Below are 12,295 nucleotides of genomic sequence, written 5' to 3'. Positions count from 1 at the left end.
GACTGCGTGTAATATAACTCTGTGCTTCACCACACAAAATAGAATTCTCTGATGACAAATGTCCTTGGGCCTTTGCAGCGCATCGACTAATGATTCCCTCACCATTCTGTCCACATACTGGAGCTACATAACCCAGCTCTTAGCCGAAAATGGGTACACAACAGGAGATTTACATCTTACTATTTTTAACTGAATGCAGGCAGCCCAGGATTAAGGGAGCTATTTTAATAGAATGTGCTTTGCACCAATAGGACGATGATGATTGCCACACTCCTCAGCACGTTTACTGTAGGTAAAGCAATGTGATAAATGTGGGATTTCTGCTGTAAGAAATGGATTTTATAGGCAGTCTCATAAAAACAGTCAGCTTTTACATTTGAGCAATCAGTGCCAATATATTTAGAAACAAAGAAATGCCGATCTCAAAATGTGTGTGTTAATAATACACACACTGCCCACACATTCACACAGCCCCCCACCCCCAACACACACATTCACACAGCCCCCCACCCCCAACACACACATTCACACAGCCCCCCACCCCCAACACACACATTCACACAGCCCCCCACCCCCAACACACACATTCACACAGCCCCCCACCCCCAACACACACATTCACACAGCACCCCCTCCCCCCAAACACACATTCACACAGCCCCCCACCCCCAACACACACATTCACACAGCCCCCCACCCCCAACACACACATTCACACAGCCCCCCACCCCCAACACACACATTCACTCAGCCCCCCACCCCCAACACACACATTCACACAGCCCCCCACCCCCAACACACACATTCACACAGCCCCCCACCCCCAACACACACATTCACACAGCCCCCCACCCCCAACACACACATTCACACAGCCCCCCACCCCCAACACACACATTCACACAGCCCCCCACCCCCAACACACACATTCACACAGCACCCCCTCCCCCCAAACACACATTCACACAGCCCCCCTCCCCCAACACACACATTCACACAGCACCCCACCCCCAACACACACATTCACACAGCCCCCCACCCCCAACACACACATTCACACAGCACCCCTCCCCCCAAACACACATTCACACAGCCCCCCACCCCCAACACACACATTCACACAGCCCCCCACCCCCAACACACACATTCACACAGCACCCCACCCCCAACACACACATTCACACAGCCCCCCTCCCCCAAAACACACATTCACACAGCACCCCCTCACACACATTCACACAGCACCCCCTCCCTGTTTCAGTGCTGTATCTCTTTCCAAAACTAAACTAGAAATGGAGTCAGGAAGAAGTATTACAACGAATGTTGGGCAAAAGGCCGCTGAAGAATTGGGAGTTTGAAACAGCCACTGTAAGTGACATAGGGGAGAGTTTATTTCAGGAGAAAACATGGTGGTACGTCAGGTTGGAAGTGGTAGATGTAGTGGGATGTGGACACTGCCCCCATACACATGGGCCATCCAACTATCCTCCAAGCAAATGATTGGCATATGCCCGCCTTCCCCTAATGCTAAGTCGCTGACACACTCAAGCTTAAACCAGAGATAACTTGTGCATGCTACTCACAGCCTCCCTGGCAATGTGCATCAGTGCACTAGAAACTGCCAAATACATCATCTCTTATCATGCTCCCGGCTTATTTTAGGTAGAAGCTCAAAAATAAAAAATATTTTAAAAGTCTGCTGGGAAGTTCATGGCCACTGCACACTCAGCATGGGAGTAACATGCAAAAGAACTGAATTAGTAGCTTCCAACAATGAGTCAAGGAATAGACCCAATGTTTAGATTTGGAAGGATAGCCTATATTTTTCCCCTTCCTCACTGTCCTGAAGGTTCTCACACTTATTAGGTAGTTCCCTGGATGTTAGTCTGCTTCCGATGCCTCGTTCAATTGGCTATGTTTCAAATGCAAGGTGTTCAAAGTCAAGTTCAATTTCATCGTCAGTCAGCATCCACACACATGCACATTCCAGGAATCAGTCAATAGCAGTCAGCAGCAGGCACCCCAACTGATTTCTCCCTGCCCCCAAGGGCACTGAGGTCAGTATAGCACCTCTATAAAAGTAAGTCTTACACTTATATAGCACCGATCACGTCCTCAGTACCTCCTAAAGTGCTTTACATTTAATGAAGTATCTTTGAACTGTAGTCCCTGTTGTAATGTATGAAACATGGCAGCCAATTTACACACAGCAAGGTCCCAAAGAGCAACAAGATAAACTTTTTATTTTAGTGATGTTGGTTGAGGGAGAAATATTGGCCCTGGGCCTACAGGGGGAATTCCCCTGCTCTTCAAATCGTGCTATTGGATCTTTTCTGTCTACATGAGTGGGCAGACAGGGCCTCACAGTTTAACATCCCATCTGAAAGACAGCACCTTCAACAATGCAGAACTCCTTTAGTACTGACACGAGTGTGTTAATATCAACAGATTACATGTCAAGTGGATTCGAGAGGATAGAGTGTGCTACCCATTGAACCACAGGCAACACCCTAACAGAGATCAGAAAAATCAGCAGAGAGCAGGCATCTTGATTTGTCTGTCTCCTCCACACAGTCATTATCAAATGAGGTAGTGGCAGTCACTGTCCCACCATTCTCATTTCAAAGAAATTCTGTCCTTTAAAATCAGACAATAAAACAGAAAACATGGATTTTTAAAAAAATTATTTTAATGCTGAGCTTGTCTAGGTCAGTAAAAGTGAAACTGATGTATTTTGAGACTAAACAGTAAAATTGCTGTAGTCAGCTAATTATTAAATGAGAAAGTGACCACTTAAAAATTATTTTTACCTGTTCAGCATTGTAAATACAGTGTCATCTTTATACATTTGGAATAAATTATGGGTTGTCATTCTCTGAGCAATAAAAACTCAAACACAAGCTTTGTGCAAACAGACTCAGCTGGCGACAAGAATCAAATACTCATTTTGCAAATCAATGCAGCAAGAAGCTGCATTCAAAGGTGTTTTTATGTAAAATGAGGCTAGTTGTAAACACTGTTAGCAGCCTGCCTGAGACAGGGTTGACGTGTTTAATATACACTAGATCTAACCCCAGCTTTTTTGCTATGCAAGAAAACACCTGTGGAGCACAGACATTTAATTCAGTGTCAGCCCAGAACAGTACATCCATTACTTTATTGTAAGCTTTGTGGATTGTGAAGTGTCGAAATTCAAATCAAGTGATTAAGTCCAACTGTCATGTAGCACTCTTGGCAACAAAGTGTACCTCCTCATTAATTTGAGCATTGTTTGGAATGGTTACAATGTCTGTTAAAACCTGTGTTTTTGGTGTTAGTGCGAGCTCTTCTGAGACGAAGTCCAAGCAGTATTTCATATGCGTTGCATGACAAAACCAAGAATTCCAATGTGGGATTACTGGCTCTGGAGGAAGGGAGAAATTTTGTTCCCCAATTTCAGCTATTTCAAATGCATTTGCAATGTGTTGCCTGTCTCAAAGCTTGCAGCTATGGGAAGTGTTTGAAGATCTTTTTAAATGTAGCTGACAAGTTTGTTGACTTTACCAAATTTGCTTTTCCACAGCTCACTGACAAGAGACATTATATGTGTATTAATGTAATATGGACAGCATTAGGCATTACACCTTTGCTACGGCCAGGTGAGGAGGGGGTCACAGTTGCCCCTCTTGCCCTTCCTCTTATTTGACCACAAAGGGGGGTGGGGGGGGGGGAAGAGGGGGAGCGAGAGAGAGAAAGAAAAGGCAGCACACAGCCTTCTCTGCTGCTGCAGTCTCAGTTATTGCTTATCTCTTTGTGTGCATCAAAACTCCCAGTTTTACAAATGCCTGGGGAGATGGTCACATGGTTGCTTCAGGGAATTCTCTGGAACCTTCTAATGAGATACAAGGTTCAGAATTGGCTCCACAGGCCCCAGGATGCCAGTATTTACACCCGGAAAGGTTTGCTCTTTCAAAGTCAATGCGTCAGGATTGCCTTGACTGCCAAGCTAATGTATCAATCTTAGGTTATTTAACTACTTACAGCAAGCCATTGTTCTGGGTCCAGGGCTTCTCAGACTTCTGGTTCCGGTTGCAAAGGTGTTTCAGATGCAAATTGCAGTTGCCATCTTGGCTGCCAGTTTGCTTTTTTGAAGTTAAATGTAGGACTCTCTCCATTAAAAGTCTAATGCAAGTTTCCAAATGATGAATTAATATTTCTCATTTGTTATCTAGCGTTTTCTTAACACATCGGAGCACAGATTTGAAAGATTATGTCATCTAAGTTGCATTGTCACTAATGAAGGCAGATGCTTTGTTGAAATCTGCACTGTATTTTTTTTAATTTATTTTTATTTATTTAGAGATACAGAACTGAAATAGGCCCTTCAGCCCACCAAGTCTGTGCTGACCAACAACCACTCATTTTATACTAATCCTACATTAACCCCATATTCCCTACCACCTACCCACACTAGGGTTAATTTACAATGGCCAATTTACCTATTAACCTGCAAGTCTTTGGCTGTGGGAGGAAACCGGAGCACCCGGCGGAAACCCACGCGGTCACAGGGAGAACTTGCAAACTCCGCACAGGCAGTACCCAGAACTGAACGTGGGTCGCTGGAGCTGTGAGGCTGCGGTGCTAACCACTGCGCCACTGTGCCGCCCACTTTGAAATGGTTTTGATTATCGTTTGGGAAACTGGTGTAATTAACAGCTTTTAAGTGGACGCAGTCTGTGAGCACTGTTGTTAGCTTTCCTGACTGTACATCTTTGGCCTTACCAGACATTAAATCAAACAAAACATGCAGCACATAGCTGTTGTGCTCATCGGTGGACTCATCACAAATGGCAAAAGACTCACACGCGTTAATCTGAGATTTCATCTCAATGTGTAGCAGAAAACCTTCGGTAGGTACTCCTGTCGTAGTTTATTTGCAATTGACAAACAAACAGCATTTTGCACATTATGTTGACTACCCGCAGCTTTGGTAATCGCATTTTTTCAATGGTATGTTGGCGCTTGCAAAAGCATCCACAGTTCCATTGTAACCAAATGACAACTAAGCTCTCTGTCAACTGCTTAAAAAACAAAGCTGAATTCATTGCTTTACTTTTGTGCGTTCATTTTCCAGCAGTATGGTGTCTGATGCTCTCCTTCTGCTGTGATTGCTTTTGGACTCTAAGTGGCACTGAACCATTGCCCGCCCTGCTTAATTCAACCAAACGTTGTCACTTGTCCAAAACGGTATTCCACCATCAGCATGCAGAATTAGGCTTCCAAATTCTTTCACTCTGTGCTGCAGTAATGTTTGTGGTGGTTTTTGATTTGCTCATTCTGGCATTCTCACTTGCCTGCTAATACTTGAGACTGTTTCTATCAAAACTGCACCAGGAGCCCTCCCTCATCTACCAACGAGGCCAACCTTGTATCAATCACTAAAACGTGCAATGTTTGCAACATGCCCAGCAATCAGCGAGGTGAGCTTTATGTCAATGAATAAAATACGCAAAGTTCACAAAATGGCTGATTTCATGGAGGACCTGAGATTTCAGAGTCCATGATGCATTTTGTACATTCGCAAATTTGGTAGGGCCCTACACGAGATATTACAGAATGCTGTGGTACAGACGGATCCAGGTGTCCTCATACAAAAAGGTAGCATACAGGTACAGCAAGCAACTAGGAAGAAAAATGAAATGTTGGCCTTTATTGCAAGGGAGGTGGAATCTGAAAGTAGGGACGTCTTGCTACAGTTGTACAGGGCATTGGTGAGACGGCACCCAGAGTATTGCATACAGTTTTGGTCTCCTTACATAAGGAGGGATATACTTGCTGTGAAGGCAGTTCAGAGAAGGTTCACTAGGTTGACTCCTGGGATGAAGGGGTTGTCTTATGACGGAAGGTTGCGCAGGTTGGGCCCATACTCATTGGAGTTTAGAAGAATGAGATGTGATCTTATTGAAACATATGAGAGTTTGAGGAGGTTTGACAGAGTAGATGCTGAGAGGATGTTTCCCCTTATGGGGAATCTAGAACTAGAAGGAAGTTTCAGAATAAGGCATCTCCCATTTAAGACAGAGGTGAGGAGGAATTTCTTTACTCAGAAGTTGGTGAATCTTTGGAATTCTCTACCCCAGAAGGCTGTGGAAGCTCAATCATTGAGCATGTTCAAGACAGAAATCGACAGATATCTGGATATTAATGACATCAAGGAATATGGGGATAGTGCAGGAAAGTGGCGTTGAGGTAGATGATCAGCCATGATCTAATTGAATGGCTGAATGGCCCACTCCTGCTCTTATGTTCCTACTCTATGCCCCTAATAATAAAGCCTAGGATGCTGTGTGCTCCTTAACTCTCTCGCAACCTGACCTGCCACCCTCACTGATTGATGCATATGAATTAACAAAGGCCTGAACTTATACTGGATAAGTGTGTTGTTAGCTGCACAAGCAGCTTTGAAAGAATATGGATACACAAGCAAATACTGCAGATGCTGGAAATCTGAAATGAGAGAAAATGCTAGTAACAAATCAACAGGTTAGGCACCATCTGTGGAGAGAGAAACAAGAGTAAACATTTCAGGTCAATGATGTTTTGTCAAAACTGGAATAAGTCAGATTTAACTTTTTAAAAAAAAAATTAAAAACAGGTACAGCTGCAGGGGAAGGGGAGGGAGAGGAGGAAGGAACAAAGGAGAAAGTCTGATATGGTGGAAGACAGGAATGATTAAATGACAAAAGGGATAATGTTGCAAGACATGAAAAGGTAGCAAGGGGACAAGTAAAGAAACAAAAAGATTGGTTTTGGGGAGGTTTAAATGGCAACAGAACCATTACCAGCACCCGCTGTCCGAAAAAAATAGGACAGTGGTTATGATCTGAAATTGTTAAAACGCAGAAGGTATATCCTGTGACTGTTTCTTTACTTCAACAACACGTTGTATTATAGCACTTTTAACGTAATAGACCTTCCCAAGGCACTTCACATGAACGTTACAAAATAAAATTTGAGACCCAGCCACATAAGGAAATATTAGAGCAGATGGCCAAAAGCTTGGTCATAGACGTTGATTTTAAGGAGCATCTTACAGAGAGACCCACAGAGACAGAGAAAGGTTTAAGGAGGGATTTATAGCGCGTAGGAGCTAGGCAGCAGAAGACATGACCAATGATGAGCATTCTCGATTTTAATGGCCCCAAGAAACCAGAATTAGATAAGCGCAGATATCTCGAAGCGTTACGGGGCTGGAGGAAATTGGAGATAGGGGAGGAGCACGATCACGTAGAGATTTGAAAACAAGCATGAGAATTTTAAAATCATAGCACTGCTTAACCAGAAGCCAATGTAAGTCAGCGAACACAGGAGTAATTTTTTTTTCATTCATTCGTGGGATATGAGCATCACTGGCAAGGCCTGCAATTGTTGCCCATCTCTACTACAAACGAGTGGCTTACTGGGCCATTTTAGAGGGCAGTGAGGGTCAACCACATTTCTGTGGGTCTGGAGTTACATGTCGGCTAGAACAGGGAAGGACGGCAGATTTCCTTCCCCTAAAGGAAATTAATGAACCAGATGGGTTTTTAAACAACAATCTGGTAATTTCATGATCACCATTACCGAGACTAGCTTTTTATTCCACATTTATTAATTAATTGTGTTTAAATCCCACCAGCTGCAGTGGGTGGGATTTGAACTCATCTCCAAAGCATTAGTGCCGGCCTCTGGATTACTAGTCTAGTAACATTACCACTGTGCCAGCATTTCCACAAACGGTAAATGGGACTTGTTGCGAGTAAGGACACGGACAGCAGTTTTGGATGACCTCAAGTTTACCGAGGGTAGGAGGCTGGCAGGAGTGTGTTGGAATAATCAAGTCTAGAGATAACAAATCCATGGATGAGGGTTTCAGCAGATGAGCTGAAGCAGGGACGGAGTCGGGCAATGTTACGAAGGTGGAAATATGCAGCCTTAGTGAAGGTGCGGATATGTGGGTGGAAACTCATCTCGGGGTCAGTAATGAAATAAAGGTTATGAACAATCTGGTTCAGCCCCAGACAGTTCAGTTGCCCGAGTGTGTCAGTAGCTGGGGAAGCAGTTTGTAGCAGGGACCAAAAAACAATGGATTTAGACTTCCCAATATCTATTGGGAGCAAATTACTGCTCATCCAGTGCAAGATGTCATACAAACCGTCTGATAATTTAGAGAGACAATGGAGGACTTGAGGGCTTTGGTGGTGAGGCAGAGCTGGATGGAGTCAGTGTACATGTGGAAACTAATGTTGTGTACTTCTACAAATGAATTTTCAAAATACTCACATTTCAAATCCAGCACTCCAAATCATTTCACTAGGTATAAAATCAAAGCTTTTCGGGAAAGGAAAAATAGGATCCAATTTTGCTTTATTTCTCTTCTCTACATGACACGCACTCCATCTTTCTCCTGCCTTATGTTAGACCGAAAAACTAGTTTAAAATCCATGTATTCTGTAAAAAAAAACCTGTCCTTTCCCTACCCACCCCGAACCTAGTAAACAGACCTAGTTGAAAGTGAAATGTTTAATGTGCCTTAGGGACAATAAATATAAATGAGCCTTATAAAAACAAGAAACTATTTTAATTGATTTATGAAGAGAGCACATTTATTAACCTGACACTCAGCCCCTCAGAAGCACTCAGAGAAACTGAATTAGCCACACACACACTCTGCTCATGCACAGTGGGATCACGGTGCAGCTGTTCCTTAATGCACTTGTGTTCAAATAATGGCCTCAGGATTTTATTAAAACATAATCAACAAATTATTGGGCAGGGGCAGGATCCAGGCTAACCTTCAGGATGATGAGAGATTTTTGTCCTTAATGTATCTGGCAAACTGATGTTTTTCTCTAAACAGATGCAAGAGGTCACACTATTCTCAAATCCTCTACTGATCACACCATCAGCAGCTGCTCAAGAAGGCGGCCCACCACCACTTTCTCAGGGCAACTAAGAATGGGAAATAAATGCCAGCCTTGCCAGTGATGCCCACATCCAAATAAAAAAAGCTTCAGATTCAAAGGTTCACGAGGGGGTCACCAAAAGCAAGTGCCAAGAACAATCAGGCTAAACCATTATAAATCACTGGTTAAGCCAAAGTTGGAGTATTGTGTTCAATTTTGGGCACCACACTTTAGGAAAGATGTCAAGGCCTTACAGAGGGTGCAGAGGAAAATTACAAGAATTGTTCCAAGGATGAGGGACTTCAGTTACTTTAGTGGGCTTGTTCTCCTTAGAACTGAGAAGATGAAGTGATTTGATAGATGTGTTCAAAATGATGAGGGGTTTTGATCGAGTAAACAAGGAGAAACAATTTCCGGTGGTTCGTTACCAGAGGATACAGATTTAAAGATAATTGGAAAAAAGCTAGGGGGAATATATGCAAGTTTTAAAAAAATGCAGCAAGTTGTTGTGATTTAGAATGCACAATGAGGGGGCAGTGGAAGCAGATTCAATAATAATGTTCAAAAGGGAATTGGATAAGTGAAGCAGAAAAAAATTGTAGGGATATGGAGAAAAGGGGAATAGGACTATTTGGACTCTCAAAGAGCCAGTACAGGCATGATGGGCCGATTGAACTTTTTAGTACAGAAAGAGGGAATGAACACTTAAGTGACCAGCCTGCATTTATTACTATACCAGAAAGTACGCATACAGTTCCCCTCTCAAAGTGTCTGGGCACGTGAGGAAGCCAGCCTTACTCATCTGTTTCACCAGGCAGATGGCACCCTGTTGAATATCTGCCTTGTTCAGGCACTTGGCTTTGGTGCAGGGCCTCCAACTCCTCACTGTCCAGTGTGATTGATTACTCCATTTCATATCCCCATTAACACATCGCCTTTATTATAACAACTTGCATCTATGTAGCCCCTTCACCACCTCAGGACATCTCAAAGGTCTTTACAACCAATGAAGCACTTTTGAAGTGCAGTTATTGTTGTATTGTAAGAAATGCAGCAGCCAATTTGCACACAGTAAGCTCCCACAAACAGTGTGATAATGATCGTACATACGAATTAGTAACTGCAGGAGGCCACTCGGCCCCTCCAGCTTGCTCTGCCATTCAACAAGATCATGGCTGATCTGATTGTAACCTCAACTTCACATTCCCGCCTACCCCCAATAATCTTTCACCCCCTTGCTTATCAAGAATCTATCTACCTCTGCCTTAATAATATTCAAAGACTCTGCTTCCACCATCTTTGAGGAAGAGCATTCCAAAGACTCAAAATATTTCTCCTCATCTGTCTTAAATGGGTGACCCCCTTATTTTTAAATAGTAACCCCTAGTTCTAGAATCTCCCACAAGAGGAAACACCCTTTCCACATCCACCCTGTCAAGAGCCCTCAGGATCTTATATGTTTCAATCAAGTCACCTCTTACTCTAAACTCCAGCAGATACAAGCCTAGTCTGTACAACCTTTTCTCACAAGACAACCCGCCCATTCCAGGTATTCGTCTGGTAAAGCTTCTCTGAACTGCATCCAACACATTTACATCCTTCCTTAAATAAGGAGACCAATACTGTACATAGTACTCCAGATGTGGTCTCACCAATGCCCTGTATAACTGAAGCATAACCTCCCTACTTTTATATTCAATTCCCCTTGCAATAAACAATAACATTCTATTAGCTTTCCTAATTACTTGCTGTACCTGAATACTAACCTGTTGCCATTCATGCACTAGGACACCCAGATCCCTCTGCATCTCAGAGCTCTGCAACCTCTCACCATTTAGATAATATGCTTTATTTATTCTTCTTGCCAAAATGGACAATTTCACATTTTCACACATTATACTCCATTTGCCAAATCTTTGCCCACTCACTTAACCTTTCTATATCCCTTTGTAGCCTCCTTATGTCCTCTCCACAACTTACTTTCCTACCTATCTTTGTGTCATCAGCAAGCTTAGCAACCATATCTTTGGTCCCTTCATCCAAGTCATTTATATAAACTTTAAAAAGTTGAGGCCTCAGCACTGATCCCTGTGGCACAACTCGTCACATTTTGCCAACCAGAAAATGACCCATTTATGCCTACTCTGTTTCCTGTTAGCTAGCCAATCTTCTATCCATGCCAAAATGTTACCCTTGCACCATGAGCTTTTATTTTCCATAATAATCTTTGATGCAGCACCTTTTCAAATGCCTTCTGGAAATCTAGTACAGTACATCCACCGGTTCCCCTTTATCCACAGCACATATTACTTCTTCAAAGAACTCCAATAAAATCGGTTAACCATGATTTCCCTTTCACAAAACCATGTCGACTCTGCCTGATTACCTTGAATTTTTCTAAGTGCCCTACTATAATGTCTTTAATATGGCTTCTAACATTTTCCCTATGACAGATGTTAAGCTAATTGGCCTGTTGCGATGCTGACCAAAGGATACATGTTGGCCAGGTCACCAAGTATAGTTGCTCTGCTCTTCTTCAAAATAGTACAATGGATTCTTTTAGATCCACCCTGAGCACACAGACCAGGTCTCAGTTTAACATCACATCCAAAAGAAGGCACCTCCAACAGTGCAGCACTCCCAGTACTACAATGGATTGTCAGCCTAGATTTTTGTGCTCAAATCTCTGGAGTGGGATTTGAACCCACAACCTTCTGCCTCAGAGGCGAGACCAAGTGAGCACACTGTTTCAGCCACATGATTGATTATGCTCCTGTGAAGGCACACAAAATTTGACAACAAGCCACGTGAAGCGATATTGGGGCAGGTGACCAAAAGCTCAGTCAAAGAGTTGGGGGTTAAAGAGCATCTTAAAGGAAGGGAGATGGATCTAAAGAGTCGGAGGGGTTTAGGGAGGGAATTCCAGAGCTTAGGGCCTAGGCAGCTGAAGGCATGGGTGCCAAAGGTGGAGTAATTAAAATCGGGGATGAGCAAAAGAACAGAATTGGAGGAATGCAGAGATCTCAATAGCTTGTAGGGCTAGAGGATGTTAGATAGGGAGGGCCAAGGCTACAGCTGACTACTGTCCTTTCCAGGAGTCTCAATCCACAGCTATGTGCTATAGGTCAAGCTTTTCCTATACTAATAATCCATACAAGTTCAGCAAACCAGTGCAATGGGTCAGCCCATTTTCCCTCCATTATTAGAAATTCAAGGCTTATTTATTTCTTTAAAGCTTTACTGCACTGAACAATAATAAGAGAAGCAGATTTGCACCCGACCTTGATTTCTGTCTAACAGTCCAGAAGTTAGCAGCGATTTAAAATTTAAAAAAACTGGACAAGTTGCTGCTGGTTCCTAGCTCTTTTGTG

The sequence above is a fragment of the Heterodontus francisci genome, chromosome 22 (assembly GCF_036365525.1).
Source record: "Heterodontus francisci isolate sHetFra1 chromosome 22, sHetFra1.hap1, whole genome shotgun sequence".
Lineage (NCBI taxonomy): Eukaryota > Metazoa > Chordata > Chondrichthyes > Heterodontiformes > Heterodontidae > Heterodontus > Heterodontus francisci.
Note: the sequence above shows the minus strand (reverse complement) of the source record.